At 39.4% G+C, this 22,795-nt stretch overlaps 1 pseudogene; it reads left to right on the top strand.

The window, feature by feature from the left end:
* The first annotated feature begins 644 nt into the window (after window positions 1-644).
* LOC112825845 (cell division control protein 42 homolog pseudogene) lies at window positions 645-1,329 on the top strand (annotated as a pseudogene).
* Window positions 1,330-22,795: the final 21,466 nt, after the last annotated feature.

Below are 22,795 nucleotides of genomic sequence, written 5' to 3' on the forward strand. Positions count from 1 at the left end.
ATTAAATAAGAACATATGAAACTGGGGCACCTGGGTGGCTCAGTCGTTAAGCGTCTGCCTTCGGCTCAGGTCATGATCCCAGGGTCCTGGGATCGAGCCCTGCATCGGGGTCCCTGCTCAGCAGAGAATGTGCTTCTCCCTCTCCCTCTGTAGCTCCCCCTGCTTGCACTCTTTTGCTCTCTCTCTCTCTCTCTTTCTCTGTGTGTGTCTCTCTCTGACAAATAAATAGATAAAATCTTTAAAAAAAATAAAATAAAAGACTGAAGAGCACATATTGAACAAGATTTTTCAACTTACAAATAATGTTCTGGACATATGAATTTAGCAGCCTCTTATAATAACTCCCTCCACTGAAAGCCCTCAGTTTGGGAATATTTATTTATTGGTAACATCATTCCAGAAGTATTGCTCCTACTCCTTAATTAGTCAATTAATTAATTAATGCTTTTAAAATAAAAAATAATGAATAAGGAGAAAGTAATGAGATCTCCTGGTGGAGTAAACAGCAAATGGGCTACTTAAAATACAATAAAAACCAAGACAAAGTCCCAAGATAAACAGTACTTGGAGTTAATTGTTTACCAAACTCTTATTTGTTCAGCCTTACTCATTGTTAAAGAACACTGTAGAAATTGACCTGTGTTCAGGCGCAGTGCTGCCAACGCCCCGGCGGAGAAGCGGAGGTCATCATCGAATTTGAAATATTTAAAGTGGATACAAAACTGTTTCAGCAATGCAGACAATTAAGTGTGTTGTTGTGGGCGATGGTGCCGTTGGTAAAACATGTCTTCTGATATCCTACACAACAAACAAATTTCCATCTGAGTATGTACCAACTGTTTTTGACAACTATGCAGTCACAGTTATGATTGGTGGAGAGCCATATACTCTTGGACTTTTTGATACTGCCGGGCAAGAGGATTATGACAGATTACGACCGCTGAGTTATCCACAAACAGATGTATTTCTAGTCTGTTTTTCAGTGGTCTCTCCATCCTCATTTGAAAATGTGAAGGAAAAGTGGGTGCCTGAAATAACTCACCATTGTCCAAAGACTCCTTTCTTGCTTGTTGGGACCCAAATTGATCTCCGAGATGACCCCTCTACGATTGAGAAACTTGCCAAGAACAAACAGAAGCCTATCACTCCAGAGACTGCTGAAAAGCTGGCCCGTGACCTGAAGGCGGTCAAGTATATGGAGTGTTCTGCACTCACACAGAAAGGCCTAAAGAATGTATTTGACGAAGCAATACTGGCTGCCCTGGAGCCTCCCGAACCGAAGAAGAGCTGCAGGTGTGTGCTGCTATGAACATCTCTCCAGAGCCCTTTCCGCACGGCTGGTGTCAGGATCGTACTAAAAGCAATGTTAAATCAAACTAAAGATTAAAGATTAAAATTCGTAAAAAAAAAAAAAAAATTGACCTGTGTTCAGACACATCATCCTATAAACCACCTGTTGAGTCTCAAGTGTGCCTGGGCGGAAGGAACAGTCTTTGCTTGCTTGCTTATATTAGTGGTATTTACAGAAGGGCATGTGATAGAAAAGGTAAATAACTGAACTTATTCGTAGCTTCCTGTTTCCTTCTTGATTCTTCAGGAGGGGAAGACTTTTTCCTTTGGAAGTACAGATTCTCCTTGGACAAATCTTAATTAAAACTCCAGCTAGATTAGTAAACTTTGGTTAACAAATTGGCATCAGGAAGCACCTACATTTTCATGGCCTTGTAGAGTTCAGTGAAAATGTTTATTAACGGACACAATCTGTCCTGCTCTGACCCCAAGACACTGAAGACTCTGTTTGAATCAGACTCATGGGTTTCTTCTAGCCACTCTCAAGGACAGGAAGGCTTCTGGTAAGTTTTTATAAAATCCTCATGTTTTCTTTACCTCAAAAGAAACATTTTTTTAAATTAATCCATATTGACTAATAATTTCACTGCCATAGATACGAAATTCCACTTATTGTTCTTTCCTGGAGATTTTTTTTTAGCATAAAAGAAATATGGCTAAAAGGGGGGAGAAGAAATCTGAGCTTTGTGGAACACACTTTCAGAATATTTTTCTTCTCTTTTGCTATCTGTGACTGATTTCTTTGTGCTAGTTTTTTTTTCCAAGTTAGAAGAAATGTAGTTTCATTTACTTCCAAGGTAGAATTAAGCAAATCCAATCAGTTCTCGTACTTTCCTCTTGTTGAAATTATGGTACCGTATTTTGGTAAAAGCAAGAAATAATTTCAAGAGAAATATTTCTGAAGGGCAATGCTAAATAATGCTTTCTTTGATTTAGGACTAAAAGCAGATAAATGGTAACATTTCCTCCTGAATATTTCTAAAGACGTTTTGTAACATAAATCTGATGATAGAAATCTGTAACCAATATTATTTTGCTCTAGATACTCAACCAGCATTCTGATGTAAAAATGTTATATGATGTGCCTTGAAAAATCAAATTGGACTGAGGTTATTCAGTGGCCTATTATGTCGTGAGATGAGGTATAGAAGATCCATCCAGTCTCATAGGGCTCCTCTCTGTTTAGACAGAGCAGTAATCACATTACCAACAATTAAAAACAAAAATGCTCTGGGGTGCAATATTTATAATTAATCTACACAAACACACACAAAAAAATGCTATTTTTTGGTATTTTCAAGTCCAACCAAGAGTATTTTATCTAGGACTTTAGCAGCAGAGATTTTTTGTTCCCAAATTGTTAAAAATCTTCAAACATACAAAAAATTAAAATGATTATACTATGAGCACACAAATACCCACCACATAGATTCCACTATTAACATTTTGCGGTGTATTTTGCTGTGTTGGCTCCTTCACATACTATCCAATACCCCTCTATCTATTCATCCATCAATTCATATTCTTTACTTTTATTTTTTTAGACAGCTTTAGGTTCACAGCAAAAGTAAAACTAGGGTACAAATATTTCTCATATGCCCAGCCTCGCCCATTATCAACATCCTCCCACCAGAGTGGTACATTTATTACAACCGATTAATCTAAATCAACACATCTTAATCACCCAAAGTCCATAGTTTACATTAGGCTTCACCCTTGGTGTTGCATATTCCTCCATCCCTGGAAACCACTAATGGTTTTGCCTTTTCCAGAACATCATATAGTTAGAATCATACAGTATCTTGCTTTTTCAGAATAGTTTCTTTCACTCAGTAATAGGCATTTAAGGTTCCTTAATGTCTTTTCATAGCATGGTGGCTCATTTCTTTTTAAAGCTGAATAATATTCCATTGTCTGGGTATACCACAGTTTTCCATTCACCTGCTGAAGGACATCTTTGAAATTTTGGCATTGATAAATAAAGCTGTGTGCTGGGTTTTGTGTGGAGATAAATTTTCAGCTTCTTTGGGCAAATACCAAAGAGAGTAGTTGCTAAATCATGTAGCAAGAATATATTTAGTTTTGTAAGAAACTGCCAAATTGTATTCAAAAATGGCTGTACTGGGGTGCCTGGGTGGCTCATTCGGTTAGGCATCTGACTCTTGGTTTTGGCTCAGGTGGTGATCTCAGGATCGTGAGCTCAAGGCCGCACAGAGTCTGCTTGAGATTCTCTCTCCCTCTCCCCCTGCCCTCCCACTCATGCTCTCTTCTCTCTTTCTCTAAAATAAATAAATAAATCTTTTTTTAAAAATGGCTGTACCATTTTGCATTCTCATCAGCAATGAATGAGAGTTTCTACTGCTCCACATCTTCACCAGTATTTGGTGTTGTCAGTGTTCTGGATTTCTAGTAGGTTTGTGGTAGTATCTCATTTTAATTGGCATTTCCCTGATGACATATGGTATGAAATATCTTTTCATATGCTGTGTGACATCTGTATCTTTTTTGGTGAGGTGTCTGTAAAGGTCTCCAGTTAATTTTTTAATTGGGTTGTTTATTTTCTTATTGTTGAGTTTGAGACTTCTTTGTATATCTTGGAAAACACTGTTTTACCAGATTTTGAGTTTTGCAAATATTTTCTTTCAGCCTGTGGTTTGTCTTCTCACTCTCGAAATATTGTCCCTTTCAAAGCACTTTTTAATTCTAATGAAGTCCAGATTATCAATTTTTTTCTGGATTATTCTTTCAGTATTGTGTAGATATTTTTAATGTTTTCAGATGTCCAGTTTAAGATAAGAGGATATAACCCAGGAACAGCCAGATAGAAGAGATGCACAGGGCAAGGTCTGGGGAAGGACACAGAACTTCCATGCCCTGTGCTGGCACACCACTTTCCCCAGATCAACCATGTTCACCAACCCAAAGGCTCCATCCTCTTTACGTTTATGATGCATTTTAAAGTTGCAGACCTCTGGAGCACGTGGGTGGCTCAGGCAGTTAAAAGTCTGCCTTCAGCTTGGGTCATGATCCCAGAATCCTGGGATCGAGTCCTGCATCCTGCTCCCTGCTCAGTGGGGAGTCGGCATCTCCCTCTCCCTCTGCTGCTCTCCCTCTCTCTGTCAAATAAATAAATAAATAAATAAATAAATAAATAAATAAATAAATAAAATCTTTAAGAAAAATAAAGTTGCAGACCTCAGTATACTTTACCTAAACATTTAGGGATGCATGTCACTAACTAGAGTTCCATTGCTGTTTAACTTTTTCCTTGAGATAAAGTTTATATACAGTAAAATGCACAAATCTTTAGTATACTATCAGATGGGCTTTGATAAATATGTACATCTGTGTGATCCAAATCCTTGTCATCATTCCAGATCTAGAAAGCTTTTTATTCCCCCTGCTTTGTCAGTCCCTGCTCCCACCTCCACAGGTAAACCTTCTTCCTCTCCTTTATACAGTATGTAGGCATCATGATTTTTTAAGTTCATTCATGTTTTTGCGTGTATCAGTAAGTCATTCCTTTTTTATTGATGAGTAGTAGCCCAGTGTATGAATATGCTACAGTTTGTTTATCTACTCTAGTTGATGGACACCTGAGCTTCATCCAGTTTTTGGCTATTATGAATAAACCTATTATAAACATTCTTATACAAATCTTTCCTTGGACATATGCTGCTGGGTCATAATGTAGTAATAATCTTAGTTTTATAAGACTCTACCAGAGCCTTTTCCAAAGTAACCATATCATTTTAACACCCTCACCGGTACTGTGTGAGAATTTCAGTTACTCCATATTCTTGTCAATTTTGAAGTTGTCAGCTCTCTCAATTTGCATTATTCTGGTGGTTGGGCCATGCTAGCTCATCGTGGTTTGACTGGCATTTACTTGATGACTCATGTGTCTGAGCACCTTCCCATGGTCATTTGCATGGCATTGCTAAATGTTTAAATATTTGGCCCATTTTTTAAAAAATTGGATTGTTGGGGGCAACTGGGTGGCTCATTCGTTAAGCGTCTGCCTTCGGCTCAGGTCCTCAGGGTCCTGGGATCAAGCCCCACATTGGACTCCCTGCTCAGCCGGAAGCCTGCTTCTCCTTCTCCCACTCCCCCTGCTTGTGTTCCCTCTCTAGCTGTCTTTCTCTCTGTCAAATAAATAAATAAATAAAATCTTTTAAAAAATAAAAATTGGATTGTTGGGGGCACCTGGGTGACTCAATTGGTTAAGTGTCTGCCTTAGGCCCGGGTCATGATCCTGGAGTCCTGGGATAGAGTCCTGCATCAGGCTCCCTGCTGGGTGGGGAGTCTGTTTCTCCCTCTGACCCTCCCACCTCTTGTGCTCTTTCACTCTCTCTCTCTCTCTCTCTCAAATAAATGAATAAAATCTTTTTAAAAAATTGGATTGTTGGTCTTTTTATTATTGAGTTGGAGGTACTTTTGTAAGTATATATTGCAGCTACAAGTCCTTTGTCAAATGCATGTTTTACAAATATTTTCTTCCAGTCTTTGGCTGGCTCGTTCATTTTCTACTTTTTTTTAAGATTTTATTTATTTATTTGACAGAGAGAGAGCACAAGCAGGGGGAGCAGCAAAAGGAGAGGGAGAAGCAGGCTCCCCACTGAGCAGGGAGCCCTGTATGGAGTTCATCCCAGGACTCTGTGATCATGCCTTGAGTGGAAGACAGATGTTTAACTCACTGAGGCACCCAGGCTCCCCTCATTCATTTTCTTAAAAGTATAATTTGGTGAGCACTAGTTTTAAAGTTTGATGAAGTCTAAGTACCTATTTTTATATGGTTATTAATTTCTGTGTGTTCTAAGAAAGTCTTGTTCTTTCTCAAGTTGTAAAGATACTCTTCTATTTTTTGTTTTTTTCTTTTTCCCTAGAAGGAAACTTTAGCTTATCATTTTAGCTTTTACATTCAGTTCTAAAACTATGTGTTTGTGTTTGGTGTGAAGCAAGAGTTGAAGTTCTTTGCTTTCTTTCTTTTTTAATGAATATCTAGTTTAATGAACATCTATCTTCTAGTGAATTATCCACTGTTTAAAAAAAAAAACAAAAACAAACTTTTTTTCCTCTTTCTCCACTGGATTTCTTTGGAGACTTTGTAGAATATCAAATGACCATAAAGAGTAGATCTTCGGGGGGGAATCGGAGGGGGAGACAAACCATGAGAGATGATGGTCTCTGAGAAACAAACTGAGGGTTCTAGAGGGGAGGGGGTGGGGGGATGGGTTAGCCTGGTGATGGGTATTAAAAAGGGCACGTTCTGAATGGAGCACTGGGTGTTATACGCAAACAATGAATCATGGAACACTACATCAAAAACTAATGATGTAATGTATAGTGATTAACATAACATAATAAAAAAAAGAGAAAGAAAAAAAAGAGTAGATCTTAATTTTGGACTCTCTATTCAGTTCCATTAATTCGTTTGTCTCTTCTTATGCAAACACCACATTGTTTTGATTATAGTAAGTTGCCAAGTCATGTAATATGAGTCCTTTAAATTTACTTTTTTTTTTAAATTTTTGGATGTGCTACCTCCTTTGCATTTCCATAGAAAGTTTAGAATCAGATTATCAATTTCTACAAGGGCATGGTAAGATTACAGCTATGATTATGTTGAATTTATAGGTTAAGTTAGGAATAAGCTTAACAACGAGTCTTCCAATCTATAAACATGGTATCTCTCAATTTACTTAGATCTTATTTGATTTCTCTCAGAAGTGTTTTGCAGTTTTAAGGGTAGAGGTCTTTTCTTTTCTTACATAGATGGTCACAGAAATTTTATTCATAATTGTCCCAAATTGGAAAAAACCCAAATATGCATATCAAAAGATGAATTGATAAGCAAAATGTGAGATTTTTCATAAAATGGAATACTACTCAGGACAAAAAGAATGAATTGAGGGGGATTTACCCCCAGGAGGGTTTTCCTTCAGGATGGAGGGTGAGGCTGATTGGGCGAAAGGCTACTCTGGCAGAAAGTAGGACAGGGATCCCGTGTCATTGAGAAAGTCAAGAAGGGGCTAGGAATCACCTCCATTTAAAAATAAATAAATAAATAAATAAATAAATACTAAGCCCTCTTTACAGTGACAACTCCACTTCTCCACTGGCCCAGGGGTCTCTCCAGCCCCCCCCCCATTCTTAGGGAGCAGGTGTGTGCCCTGCAGGTGTAGTTAGCTGACCCCACCCCACCCCAACAAGGCCAGGCCAGCTCCCTTCCCCAGCAGCCTTCATGTCACTTGAACTGTGCAGCCAATTCTTCAGACTTTGTGGGCTTTTCCATCTTCTGGTCCCATCTGCGTCATGTGTTTCGGAGATTCCTTTAAGTTGACATTCCATTCACCATCCATGTGCCTGTCCTCTACTACAGTGATGGATTTATTATTTAAAAATATACATCAGGGTGGCTGGGTGGCTCAGTTGGTTAAGCATCCAACTCTTGATTTCAACTCAGTCGGGATCTCAGGGTCTTGAGATCAAGCCCCGCATTGCTCAGTGCAGAGTCTGCTTGAGACTTTCTCTCCCTCTGCTCCTACCCCTGCTCTCCTTCTCTAAAATAAATAAATAAATCTTAAAAATAAATAAATAAATACATACATCATTCTTAAAAAAAAAAAAAAGATTTTATTTTTTAAGTAATCTCATAACCCCAAGATAAAAGTCTCACATTCCACCAACTAAGCCAGCCTCCTCTTTTTTTTACATCATTCTTTTTAATACTACTGTATTGTACACTTAAAAAAGGCTAAGGTGATAAATTTTATATTATGTATTGTCTACTGTAATAATAAAAAAAATACACATAGCTCTTGAATTGTTAATGACCTTTTGGAGGAAGGAGAGGTAAACATGTGGGCAAAACTCATAGTCTTGAATGCAAAGGTAATTGGAATCCTACATGTGAAATTAACTAGGCAGATATTTCTCACTTTTAATTTCACCATTAAAATTATATTTGGGGGTGCCTGGTTGGCTCAGCTGGTGAAGCATGTGGCTTTTAATCTTGGATGTTAGAGCTTACTTAAAAAAAGAAAAATATTTTAGGGGCACCTGGGTGGCTCAGTCAGTTAAGCGTCTGCCTTCGGCTCTGGGTCATAATCCCAGGGTCCTGGGATGGAGCCGCACATCGGGCTTCCTGCTCAGCCTGCTTCTCCTTCTGCCTGCCACTCCCCCTGCTGTGCTCTCTCTCTCCCTGTCAAATAAATAAATAAAATCCCCAAAAAAGAAAGAAAAATATTTTAAATCTAATGTTCTTTCTGAGACTATACAATGGAGTTCAGCCATTTCTTTACATCATTTTAAGTTTTGCCACTATATGTGAAAAGTGTTCATTAGAATGCACTCTTTTAAAAAAATAGAGTGCACTCCTTTGGTTGAGATGACAGAAACCAAATTTGAACTAGCTTTATGATGGTAATAAAAATTTGAGTGTTTACATGTACCAGACATATGGTAAGTATTTAAATGTAAAGTTCCTGTACATCTTTTGTTCATTTATTCCTAAGTGTTTAAATTCTATTTTAAATGGTATGCTTATATTTTATTTTATAATTTTTGGGACTGATAAAAATACAATTGATTTTTTATACTGACCTTGTATTCTGAGATCTTGATAAATTCTAATAATTCCCTTGTAGAATCCCAGGATTTTCTACTTAAACCATCATGTCATCTGCAAATAGAGACAGTTTTACTTTTGTTATGTTCTTTAGACTTTTCTATTTTTATTTCTCACCTAATTTCAATGGCTAGGACCACACCAGTATAACATTGAATAGAAGTTGTTGGAGTGGATATTATTGCTTAGGGGCAAAGCATTCAATATTCCACCTTTAATTATGATGATAGCCATAGTTTTTTTAGAGATTCACTTTATCAGATTGAGGAAGAGCCCTTCTATTCCTATTTGCTGGGAATTTTTTTTATTGTGAATGGAGTTCAATTTTGTCAAATGAGTTTTCTGCATTGATTTAAATGGTTATATGGGGGTTTTTTTCTTTATTCTCTTAATAGAGAAAATTACATTGATTGAACATCAAATGTTAAACCAACCTTAGGATAACCTGGGATAAACTTGGTCATTTTGTTATCCTTTTGTGTACACCATTGGATCTTATTTTGCTCTTATTTTGTTAGGATTTTTCTGTTTATATTCATTAGGAATATTAATCTGTAATTTTCTTTTGTTGTTTTTGTAGTATCTGTCAGGTTTGTTTATCACAATTTATGCAAGCCTTATAAAATGATTGGGAATTATTTTCCTCTGCTTCTATTTTCTGAAAGGTTTTATGTAATATTGGTGTTTTTTTTTTCTTAAGTGTTTGATAGAATGCACTCATCTGTGAGAGCTTATCATAATCTTCCCATGGATAAGGAGATCTGGAACAATAGCTATCATTTTGTAAGATCCTACAATGGGTCCGTTACTATATTAGGTGTATTATATATGTTAATTCATTTAATCACCAAAACAACCCTGTGAGATAGATATTATTATTCTTTTTCTTAAGATTTATTTATTTATTTTAGAAAAGAGAGAAAGTGTGAGTGGGGGGAGGGGCAAAAGGAGAGGGAGATAAGCAGACCCCCTGCTGAGCAGGGAACCTGATGCAGGGCCTGATCCCAGGACCCTGAGATCACGACCTGAGCCAAAATCAAAAGTCTGACGCATAACCGACTGAGCACCCAGGCACCACAGATATTATTATTCTTATGTTAAAAATGCAGAAATTTTATTAGTAAGTGCCAGGGGCTAGAGCCAAGTAAAACCTTTAAGGTTAAGCTTTTTTCATTCTACTATACTGTCTATCAAATTCATTTTTATAGTCACTTAACCAAAGATATTACCACTGATAAGGAATCATTTCAACAACCAAATCTATGTCAAACCCATCAGACTCCCATTCATTCATTTGACAATATTGATATGTACTAATTGAGCACCTACCATGTGCCAAGTACTACTTCAGGCACTGTTACAGGCTCAGTGAACAAACCAAGCAAAAATCCTTGCCTTTGTGATGCTAAATTCTATTGTTATACTAAATAAAAAACATGATAAATAAGTAAATAGTCGGAGGGTGAAAATGTTTTGCCAAAATAAAACAGTGTGGAGGAAGGAAATTTCAAATATCAATAGGGTAGTAAAAGTAGACCATATTAAGAAGGTCATTTTGAGCAAAGACTTGAAGGAAGTAAGCATTCAGCTCTCAGGAGGAAGAGCATTCTAGGCAAGGAGAACAACCAGGACAAAGGCTCTAAGATGCAAGCAAGCCCAAAGTAATGGAGCAGAAGCCAGGAGGCCAGTGTGCCAAGAATGGAGTGGGGGGGGTCATGGGGGAAGCAAGAGAGAAATTCAGAGACACAATGGGAACCAGATCATGGAAAGTCTTCTGAGGCCATTATAAGGATGTTAGCTTTTACTCTGAGTGGACTGGGGAGTTCTAATAGTTTTCATCAGGTAAATTAACCAAATTTTTAAAATGCTGTCTTAAGAATAGACTTAAGAAAAGTGAGGGAGGAAGCTGAGAGATCAGTTAGGAGGCTATTTCATTAAATCATGTAAGAACTAAGTGTACCTAAGAGTACCTGATTGGCTCAGTCAGTAGAGCATGTGACTCTTGACCTCAGGGTCATGTATTCAAGCCCCACATTAGGCAGTACTTTAAAACAAAAAAAGTACCTTAAATCATAGTGGTTGAAATCAAAGTGGTGAGATTCCACATGTATTTTGAAGGTAAAGTCAAAAGTCCTTGATGGAAGAGGATGTGGGGTGTGAAAGAGAAGAGTCGAGGATGACTTCAAAGGTTTTGTCCTGAGCAACCAGAAGGGTGATGGAGTTGCTGTCAAATGAGAAGGGAAGAGTATGAATGCAAAGGTCAGGGGGTGAGATAAAGCAGGAACACGTTAAGTTTGAGAAATGGTACAAAAAAATCCAAGGACACGTGAGAGCATTGTCTAATGAAATCTTTTGAGTTCCTTGTAGCATAGAAATATTGTTTACATATTTTCTCAAAACAATTGCCCAGCTCTAAGTTTTTATTGCTGTGCTAAGCCCAAAGGTTAAAGTTTCTTGAGTTTATTTCTATGCTTCGCATAATTCTCTTATCTTTATTATCAAGTCATCATTATTATCACAAAAAATAGTTATAAACTGGTCTTGAAACTTAGGGCTTATCTTGTAATTTTACAGAGGTAAAAACAGACACAATTTCTGCCCTTTAGATCTAGCAATCTAGTAATCACAGCACTGACAAACAGTAAAAGAAGCCATGATCAATTACTCATTCCTAACACAGAGTCTGTAGTTGCCAAGAGTTAGGTCGGTAAGATTGTGCTGTCCAGCAACCCCATGGCCCACCATCGCAGTTATGCCTGAGATGTGACAGGTAACCTCCAACATGGACAGCAGACTCGATTTAATGAAGTATCTGATGCTTTGTCTCGGCTCCCACTTCCAGGGCTCTGGCCAGCTCAGCATGTCCAGAGAAGAACATGCAAGAGAGCCACCTCAATCCACCCAGACTCCACCACGCCCAACAATCACACAACACACACTCTGCAAGGCCAAGGAGTACCAAATAGGAAACTCTCTTTAATTTTAAATAGAAACTTTGGAATGTAAATGCAATGTAAATGTAGAAACTGTGCAATGTAAAACTTTGCAACGTGTGATTCACAGGTGACATAAATATGTCTGCCTTAAAATGGCAACAAGTATGGGCAAAACAAACTAGGATAGCTCCTGCCAAGTTTTAGGGAGCCCAAAGACTGGAGATATACCAGACATCACCTGGAATTCAAGATGCTGGAATTATGGTTATCATGTACTAAATGTCTTTCTTCTATTTTAACAAATATCTATCATGACCAAAATGATAAAATATCTAATTCAACCAAAATGATAGAAAATACTCAGCAGCATCTAAACAGAGCCAACAATATTGCCATAAAATAAGATACAAAACATTTGCTTATATGTTACGCAAAATTCATCTAAACTCTCTCAGGTTGAAAAGCATTGGAGTTACTCAGTTGTGGGTGGATTTATGTGATTCCACACTGCCTAGAAGAGTGAAACACTTTGAGGAACAAGCAAAGATGAAAATCTAAAGATACCTGCATTCATGCTCTCCTGGGGCGAAAATAGACCTCAAATGGCCCTGAATTAAAAAGACTTTAGAGATCTATTATTTCTCAATCACAAAAGGATTCTGTTTTTGATTAAAGGATGAATATCTAACTAAAGAAAAAAGAATAAAGAAAAAATGGAAGTTAATATTCTTAGCATGAACTTGAGTTAAAGACAGCATACACACACACACACACACACACACACACACACGCACACATACACTTAGAAGGCAGAAGGGGGGAAAAAAAACCCTTAGGAAATCTACACCTTAGAGAATGCAAATTTGGTGATGCTCCTTTCAGCAATAAAAAGCCACTGCCTAAAGAATTCTCTGAGAATAGCAAAATGAAAACACAGACCCTTCCATGATTTTTTTCCTATTTTACTTTGTTTTTCAAAATTCCCCAACAAATATAATATTTATAGTCACTAAAAAATCAATAAATGTTATTTTTAAATCACCCTTTAGAAACCTAAGATATGATATTAAAGAAACTAAAAACCAATATATATATCAAGAGGGATGAGAATAGTCTCTTTAAAATAAGTATGTAGCTGGGATGCCTGGATGGCTCAGTCAGTTAAGAGGCTGCCTTTGGCTCAGGTCATGATCCCAGGGTCCTGGGATTGAGTCCCACATCGGGCTCCTTACTCAGCAGGGAGCCTGCTTCTCCCTCTGCCTGCCACTCCCACTGCTTGTGTTCTCTCTCTCTCTCTGACAAATAAATAAAATCTTTTTTAAAAAATTAAAATAAGTATGTAGCTAAAACCTGAGAATTTCTGAAGATGGACCAAATAGAGGCACAGATTAAAATTAAGGGATTTATTTTTTACAAAGAACAGATCTGCAGAGTCAAATTAAACTCAGAAATTCAGGAAGGGTGTTGGGGCACCTGGGTGGCTCAATCAGTTAAGTGGCTTACTCTTGATTTCAGCTCAGGTCATGATCTCAGGGTCATAGAATCAAGCCCCATGTGGGGGTCCTTGCTCAGTGTGGTGTCTACTTGAGGATTCTTTCTCACTCTCTGCCCCTCCTTCCACCCTCCCCACCCTGTGCTCACTTTCCCATACACATGCGTGCATGCTCTCTCGCTCTCTCTCAAATAAATAAATCTTTAAAAAGAAATTTTTCAAGAAGGGGGATAAACTTCAATGACTAATTTACTGAACACCCACCAAATGTAAGGCACTGCTCAAGGTACTTTACCTTATATGATTCCTCCTAAAACTCCAAAACAATGGTCTCTCTACACATTTAGATTAAGCAAATCCAATAACCACAGTATCTTTGACTTGTTCTCATTGATCAGATAACCTTGTTCTCAGCAGTGTTTTCACCAAAAATTTAATGACTGGCATGGAAGACCCACTCACTGGCATAGGGGCATAAAGCTAAAAGAATTCACAAAGATGTGGGATGATAAGAGAGGGATCCAAAAAAGGTCTTAGGCAGGTGAGATAGATGGGCTAAATCTAATAATATGAAATCTAGTGGGTAAAAATATTAGGGACCAAACAACCAACTATAAAAGAATTCAATATAAGAACTATGATTTGACAATTCAGTAATACAGAGAAAAAAAGACATAGGGGATTTAGTCTGTCAGTAAGTATAATATTTTTTAAAATCAGGCCTGATTTGCAACCAGATCATCGGTGAAGGAGAACAGGTAAAAGGCAGTGCGCACAGCTACTGCTCTACGGGACCCTAAGCAACCTAATCAAAAGGATTGTCTTCAGCTTGGATACTTAACTTGAAAAGATTTGGAAACCAGGGAGAGAAATCACAAAGGAAAAGAGATGCAGAACTATGTCAGATGAGGAATGGCTTTTTTTTAGAGAAAAGAAAGGACGTGCAAGTGACATGTTATAAATTCATTGTCTTCAAATATTTGAATAACCCTCACATGAAAGAGGAACCTACTAGTTCTGCATTTAAGAACTGAATTGTAATGGCTATGAGGAGAAAAATCAGCTCATCTAAAGAAAGAGTTTTCTAATGAGCAGAGAGCTAGCCAGAGGTTAAATGGGTTGCTTCCAAAGGTAGTGAGTGCCTGGTCACTAGAGGAATTCAGGCTTAGGCTGGGATCTCTTCTGCCAAAACAGTTTAGGGAGAATTCAGTCATTGTGTAGTATATAGGCAAGGTGATCTTTAATTTTCTTCCCAAACCTGAAATTTTATTTAAGGGAAAGTTCTCAGGAAGAAGATGGCTTTTTAGTCAAAATTTGAAGAGAAGATGACTTGAAATATGGGGTCCAAGAGAGGAGAGGTCAATATGGCAGGGAATCCAAAATAAAGACCGAGAAAATCAATCGAGGAGACATTTAGCAGGTTGAAATATGAAGTAGATACAACAGTATGGGAGCTGGGAACACATCTGTCCTTCAGCAAGCGCAACCAAGTGTATGAGTATCTTAGTCCATTTGTACTGTGATAATAAAAATACCATGGACTAGGTGCCTTACACAACAAACACTTACTACTTAACAGTTCTAGAGGCTAGTAAGTCCAAGATCAAGACACCGGCAGATCCCATGTCCAGTGAGGTCCTGCTTCCTGGTTCATAGGCAACTGTCTCCTCACTGCGTCCTCACATGGCAGAAATGGGGAGGGAGTGCTCTGGGGTCTCCTTTTTAAGGTCACTAATCCCATTCATGAGGGCTCCACCCTCATGACCTAATCACGTCTCAAGGATTCCACCCCCAGATAATATCCCATGGGGGGTTAGGATTTCAACATTCGGATTCTGAGGGGACACAGACATTCAGCCCATAACAATGAGCCAATGGGGGCACAGGGGTGGCTCAGTCGTTAATCGTCTGCCTTCAGCTCAGGTCATGGTCCCAGGGTCCTGGGATCGAGCCCCGCATTGGGCTCCCTGCTCAGTGGGGAGCCTGCTTCTCCCTCTCCCTCTGCCCCTGCTTGTGTTCCCTCTCTCACTGTGTCTCTCTCTGTCAAGTAAATGAATAAAATCTTTAAAAAAAAAAAACAACAATGAGCCCACAAAGTAAAGAGATAATTCAGTAGCATATACTACAGAGACAGGTATGGTGGTGTTTCAGAAATGGGAAAGATTACAGTTGACGGCCTTGTTTCAAGGCCATGACAGAAACTTATATATAAACATCTTCACTCCTACAAACAGAACAAAAAGAGGTGCAAGTAGTTTCAGACCATTTAAATAAGGTAATCGTTCCATGCAGCGGCTGAGTGTTGTCCAGACTTTTTAAAAGCGACGGAGATACTTTGTCTCAAAAACAGAAAGGACAGACAACTGCAGCAGGCAAGGGGAATGGCCTGGGTGTTGGGTTAGTGGCCAGAGCCCATGCTTTAAAGGGAGACTGTATGAATATCTGTAACTAGTACAGCTTTCAGACTTTTCCCCCAGGGCCTCTGAAAACAAGAGGAGGAACGACAGAACATCGTAGAATTTTGTTCAGCCTATAGCTTTCTGATAGTGTGGCTTTAAGAATTCAAAATACTGGGATGCCTGGGTGGCTCCCAGGGTCCTGGGATCAAGCCCCGCATTGGGTTCCCTGCTCAGCCAGGAGCCTGCTTCTGCCTCTGCCGGCCGCTCCCCTTGCTTGTGCTCTCTCTCTCTTTGACAAATAAATAAGTAAAATTAAAAAAAAAAAAGAATTCAAAATACTAGGGGCGCCTGAGTGGCTCAGTCCATTAAGCAGCCGACTCTTGGTTTCAGCTCAGGTCATGATCTCATGGGTCCTGGGATGGAGCCCTGTGTCCAGTGTTGGGCTCCATGCTCAGCGGGGAGTCTGCTTGAGAGTCTCTCTCCCTCTGCTCCTTCCCCTCCTTGCGTGCACACTCTCTCTCTCAAATAAACAACTAAATCTTAAAAAAAAAAAATACTAAAAAAAGTCCTTCGTACCTAGAAAAGTATATTTAGTTACTGTGAATGAGCCTTTATGTTGACTCTGGCCAGCTTTTCTTCAGATGAAGGCAGTCATTTTACCCATTCCCTTCGGCTCTCGGAGCAAACATGTGGCGTTCACGTGAGGAAGGTGATTGAACAAAAGGAGCATGTCCTACACGGTCCCCAAGCAATCAGAACAGCACTCCAGGGTTTATTCCAACATCCCTGGAATAAATGGATGGAGCACCAAAAGAGCAGTGTGCACAGCAAGCCACTGCCAGAGAGAAAATAAAACAACAAAGCACCGAAACACATCCCCGTCTCGCCAGCAATAATGGCAGCAAGAAAAACCATCCATCCCAACCTGGCTGCCCATTTTATGGAAGCCTTAAGACCATTTTCAAAGCACACTTCTTGTCCTCTGGGTGGGATCTGCTCAAGTAATAGAGCACTTACAATCACCCAGATTTCCGAATGTATCTATAACCCAGATTTTCCCACGGCTATGGAATTTGGATCTCTGCATCAACTTGCTGGTTGATGTGCTTGGTTTGTCCACTCGTTTATACATGCACATGTATTCCATGAATATTTCTAGAAATATTTATGGTATACCAGCCATTTTTTCGGAGCTCTACGGGTACAGACATAAACAATTAGAGAGGCCTGCTTGCATAGGGCTTTATTTCATGGAGACAGACAAATAAACGAAAAAATGCAATGGGTAAGAAGAACTACAATGAAAATAAAACAGGACAATGAACAGTGCTCAGAGCCTGCTTTAGATGGGAGGCAAGAAAGTCGGGGAGGAAGGGAGTGCTCGAACTGAAGAGGGAACGATGCCCAAGAACCAGATCCAGGGAAACGTGGAGGAACATTCCGGGCAGGGGAAGAGCTGTGTGGGCTCTGCTGGGTGCACCCAGTATGACCAGGAACACAAACAAGGTCAGCGTGCTGGTGCATGGAAAGTACCAGAGGCACCACCATCACAGAGGATGTGGGCCGGTGACCCAGGGCCCGGCAGGGAAGGGCTGGGAATTAAGATTCTATTCCGAGGGGAGCTGTTTGCAAGTTAAGCAAAAGAGCAGCACCGTCTGATTTGGTCTAATTTACGTTTACAAAGATCATTCTAGTTGCTGAGGCACAGCAGGTGTGTAGGATGGTGGGATAAGTTTAGTCTAATGACCCGGTTCCCTCCCCATATAGAGAAGATAATGTGTGAGTTTAATTGGTTTCTGGAGAGCGGGCACCTGGGTGGCTCAGTGTTAAGCGTCTGTCTGCCTTCGGCTCAGGTCATGGTCCCGGGGTCCTGGGATCGAGCCCCGCATCAGGCTCCCTGCTCTGCGGGAAGCCCGCCTCTCCCTCTGCCTCTGCCCCTGCTTGTGTTCCCTCTCTCACTGTGTCTCTTTCTCTGTCAAATAAATAAATAAAATCTTTAATTGGTTTCTGGGGATCCTCTAAATAGTAATGACAGATCGAGGGGACCATGCTTTATCAGTAAATGATTGTCACTTAAGCTTCGATAAGCTTAGATGTGATGTGATACTTGGTATGATGAAAGGAGTAAGATTTATTTTTTTCTTATGTAAAAATGAATATGATTTATCTACAGTCTGCTACTAAATACTAAGTGCAGTTAGTCCTACACTGTGAGAAGCTACACGGGAAAGTGATTTGTCTATACATCAGGGAAACCGGGATGGACAAAAGTGTTCAGAGATCAAACTATCGGCGCACAACCCCGGGAAGAAATGCAGGTTGTGAAATCAATTGGTTTTTAGATGCCCCCACAATAATACTCCAGAGTGGGGAGAGCAGAGATAACTTCATCCTCTAAAGCCATCATTTTTGCAATAAACTTTTGACTGGTTTTGAGACCCAGAAGATGGCCATGAATAAACTTTTTTTTTTAAGATTTTATGTATTTGACAGAGAGAGACATAGCGAGAGAGGGAACACAAGCAGGGGGAGTGGGAGAGGGAGAAGCAGGCTTCCCACCAAGCAGGGAGCCTGATGCGGGGCTGGATACCAGGACCCCAAGATCATGACCTGAGCCGAAGGAAGATGCTTAACCTACGGAGCCACCCAGGCACCCTGGCCATGAATAAACTTTTGACTGGTTTTGAGACCCAGAAGATGGCCATGAAACGAACTTTTTCTGGAATTAAGGGCACTGTGGGAGAGAGTTTCTGATTAAGGGCTCTCTGTTCTTAGCACTCAACAAGGAGATGATCAGGTTCCATTTTATCTTTTTTTTTATTTTATTTATGTAGAGAGAGAGAGAGAGCACAAAGCAGGGGGAGAGGCAGAGGCCGAGTGAGAAAATCTTAAGCAGGTTCATGCTCAGCATGGAGCCCCACGCAGGGCTGGATCTCAAGACCCTGAGATTGTGACCTGAGCCGAAATCAAGAGTTCGATGCTTAACCAACTGAACCACCCAGGTGTCCCAGTTTCCATTTTCGATAGCCATAAATTGCTATCTGACAATATTCATTATCCCATGACGTCATTTGACGACATTATCCCAGTACATCTGGCAATAAATGTTATCCCACTACATTTTTTCACCCCAACTTTCAATTTCTACTGACAATCCTTAGGTCATTACTTTGTGGTTTTTATGCCTAAAATAACAACATGCAGTATGTTGAGCTAGAAATAACTTGTTGCCTGTGACATATATGTACAGGAAACATTAATGGATTCTTCCTACTAGTCACAGATACCTGAAAAGCAGTGAATGTTCTGAACATGAGACAAAACTGAAGAATATAGGAAATTGTTTTGCATAGGTGTGTGATACCATACCAGTATGAAGTATCTATCACAGAAAGCTTGGGGTATTCCTCCTCATTTCAACCTGTAGCACTTACTCACCACAAGATGGCACCATCTCTTTTCCTTTTCTGTTTTTACTTTGCTTTCTTCTACTTTTCCAAGAGGAAACAGTCCTCATAAAGATGTTGGCAATAAAAATGATTTTTTGTTCACTGAGCTGCTTTAACAAACTTAACAGTCTTCATATTCTCTGAAAAGGCACAGCATGATCGATCTAATTTCCAAATATTGAAGGACTGCAGAATGTACAACAACATATTCTACATCTCTACTGACCATGAGGAACTTTGAAGAATTCATATTCTCTACTGCTGAATGCATACATGAGTCTGTGGATTTTTTTTTCCCCAGTGATCTTCATCTCCCCTCTTCCTCCTTGTACTGCATTTTAACTGGCGTTGGAGCACCCTCTTCACCCCATATAACCAGCCAACTTCCAAGATCCTTCTGCCCTGCCTTTGTAGTTCTCAGCTTCATTCCTTCTCTATTCCTATTGTCAGAACCTAATACAGAGCTAAAAATCTCACTCCAAGTTTATTGCAGTTAGAGTTTTTTTCCCTCAATCCGTTCCTCACTTGGAGATGCAATTAATATTCTCAAAACACTACTTCATCATGACATTGTACGATTTTTTTAAGTAATCCCTTATGCCTAACATGGGACTCAAACTCACAACTCCAGGATCAAGAGTTGCATGATCTACCGACTAAGCCAGTCAGGCACCCCATGACACTGTACTATTAATGACATTATATTTATCCTCCAACAGCATTTAGGTCTAAGCTGTCACCATGACATTAAATTCTTTCAGTTGTCCTTTGCCTAATCAATATTATCTTCTCCCACTACCTAACATAAAAACTTTCCAGTTGGGGCGCCTGGGTGGCTCAGTCATTAAGCGTCTGCCTTCGGCTCAGGTCATAATCCCAGGGTCCTGGGATCGAGCCCCGCATCGGGCTCCCTGCTCCGCAGGAAGCCTGCTTCTCCCTCTCCCACTCCCCCTGCTGTGTTCTCTCTCTCGTTATCTCTCTCTGTCAAATAAACAAATAAAATCTTAAAAAAAAAAAACTTTCCAGTTAATCCACATAATGCTTTGCAAAACACGATTCTAACTATGAGGATAGGTTTTGGTTTGTTTGCTTCCCTGTTTGCTTAGTGGTTGGCTCATGGCCAATATAGTATATTGATTAGGAGTGAGGATTTCTGGAACCAGGCTACCAGAGTTGATATTCTAGCTTTGTCATATACTAGTTTTACTTTTTTCTATTTTTTAAAGTGCTCTCTATCCCCAGTGTTGGGCTCAAACTTCATGACCCCAAGATTAAGAGCCGCATGCACTACCTACCAACTGAGCCAGCCAGGAGCCCCCCACACACTAGTTTTATAGTTTAAGGTAAGTTAGCTCATGTCTCAGTGCTTCCGTGGCCTTGTTTATGAAATGGAGATTAAAAACAGTATCTACTGGGACACCTGGGTGGCTCAGTCGGTTAAGCATCTGGCTTCAGCTCAGGTCATGATCTCAGGGTCTTGGGATCCAGCCTTGAGTCATCCTCCCTGCTCAGCAGGGAGTCTGTTTCTCCCTCTCCCTCTGCCCCTCCCCTTGCTTGTTCTCTTTCTCTCTCTAAAATAAATAAAATCTTAAAAAAAAAAAAAACTAGAGATAGTAAGGAGTTTAGTGGTTGCCAGGGAGTGGGAAAGAGAAAGGACAGGGATGAATAAGTGAAGCATAAGAAAAACTATTCTGTATGATACTGTAATGGGGTTGACATGAGTTTGCCAAAGCCAACATAGCTGTACAATACAAAGAGTGAACCTTAATGTAAGTTATGGATTTCAGTTCATAACATATCAGTATTGGTTCATTAATTATAACAAACGAACCATGCTGATACAAGATGCTAATAATAGGAGAAATGGCAGGGAAGGAGGGAGAATATATGGAATTCTCTGTACTGTCTGCTCAATATTTCTGTAAATCTAAAACTGTAGTAAAAAAAACCCTAAGACTATTTCTTATTTTAAGAAATTAAAATTATGTAGAGAGAAGAAAGCATATGTGACTTTGGAAACAGCCAATAACGTGTTGACTTACTACAAAGATCACACAACATTCCTTTACTTATTACAAAGAATCATGCCTTTGAATAAATCATTAAATTCTGCTTATTTATGCAAGGTGACTTACTATCAGCCAGTTCCTATAATATTGCCCAGATTGTTAATGTCAACATGATTTAGCAGATTCTGTCTGTACTCACAGACACACACCTTGGGTTTTGGAAACACAACAGTGGCAAAACAAAACAAAACAAAAAACTATAATACATTCTTAGAGAAACAAACAGAATTCAGCCACTGGACATACCACAAAATAATAAATTCACTTTTCCCTACATTCTGATTTCCCCAAACCATCCAGAACACCCACTTCTGTTTTCCTTAATTACTGTGTTGGACAGCTCCTTCCTGTGCCTTCTCAATCTGAGAATGGAACTGTGAGTCTGGGTTTCAGTGTGGCAGGGATGACAGGAAGCAATGGGGAGGCAGTATGGATGGTTTTGCTAATTCTTTAACAATGCAGTGGTGGTCACAGGCAATAACTAACTTCAAATCCCTACCCCAGAGATGGCAAGACCCCAGAGAGAACTAGGAATGGAACCAGAGGTGGGCAAGGGTTTTTCAGTCAAGGTGGATTTAACTTCATAAAAATAAATTTATTAAAAATAATCTGAATAACAAAAGATAACCAGAAACAAAGACAAAAGATAGATTGAAGATAACAGAATATAAATATCCAAAATACATAATGAGTGTCTACAAATCAGTGAGAAAATTACCAATGCCCAGTTTAAAACTGGACAAAGGTAGGAACATGGCTTTCACAGAGCAAACTATATAAATAATCAACATATGAAAAAATATTCAACTTCACTTAAAATTAGGGAAAAGCCAATTTAAACAGAGATAATATTTTCAACTTCACACTGGTGGAAAAAAACACTAGAGAGCGTTGGGAAAGGATTGGGGAAACAGTCCTTTACATATGGTATAGGTTGGTTGCAAATTCCAGGGAAATTTACGAAGAAATAATATTTCAAAGTTTTATAGTTTCAGTAATTCTACCTCTATAAATCTTTCCTAGAGAAATCCAAACCTGTCTGCAAAGTGACATTTACAAAAAATTATTTTCTGCCACATTGTTGGTAATGATAAAAAAAATTAGAAAGAGCCCAAATTTCCATCAATTCAAGAGTCATACTCTGGAAAGCTGGGCTCCCATTAACCAGAATAAACTAGATCAACATGCACTGGTAATAAAAGGTTTTAAGATACATTTTAACCTCCATTGGTAGTATCCTTTATATTTTATATTTTAAAACATGCATTCCAAAGCACCTGGGTGGCTCAGTCGGTTAAGCATCCGAATCTTATTTTCAGCTCAGGTCATGATCTCAGAGTCTTGAGATCAAGCCCCAAGTTGGGCTCTGTGCTGGGCATGGATTAAGATTCTCTCTTTCCTTCAGCCCCTCCCCCACCTCCACCTCCACGGGAGTTCAAGCACTGTCTCTCTCGCTAAAAAAAAACAAAA

Source organism: Callorhinus ursinus, unplaced genomic scaffold (genome assembly GCF_003265705.2).
Source record: "Callorhinus ursinus isolate GAN/ISIS: 27379988/994484 unplaced genomic scaffold, GSC_fseal_2.0 scaffold4, whole genome shotgun sequence".
NCBI classification, from domain to species: domain Eukaryota; kingdom Metazoa; phylum Chordata; class Mammalia; order Carnivora; family Otariidae; genus Callorhinus; species Callorhinus ursinus.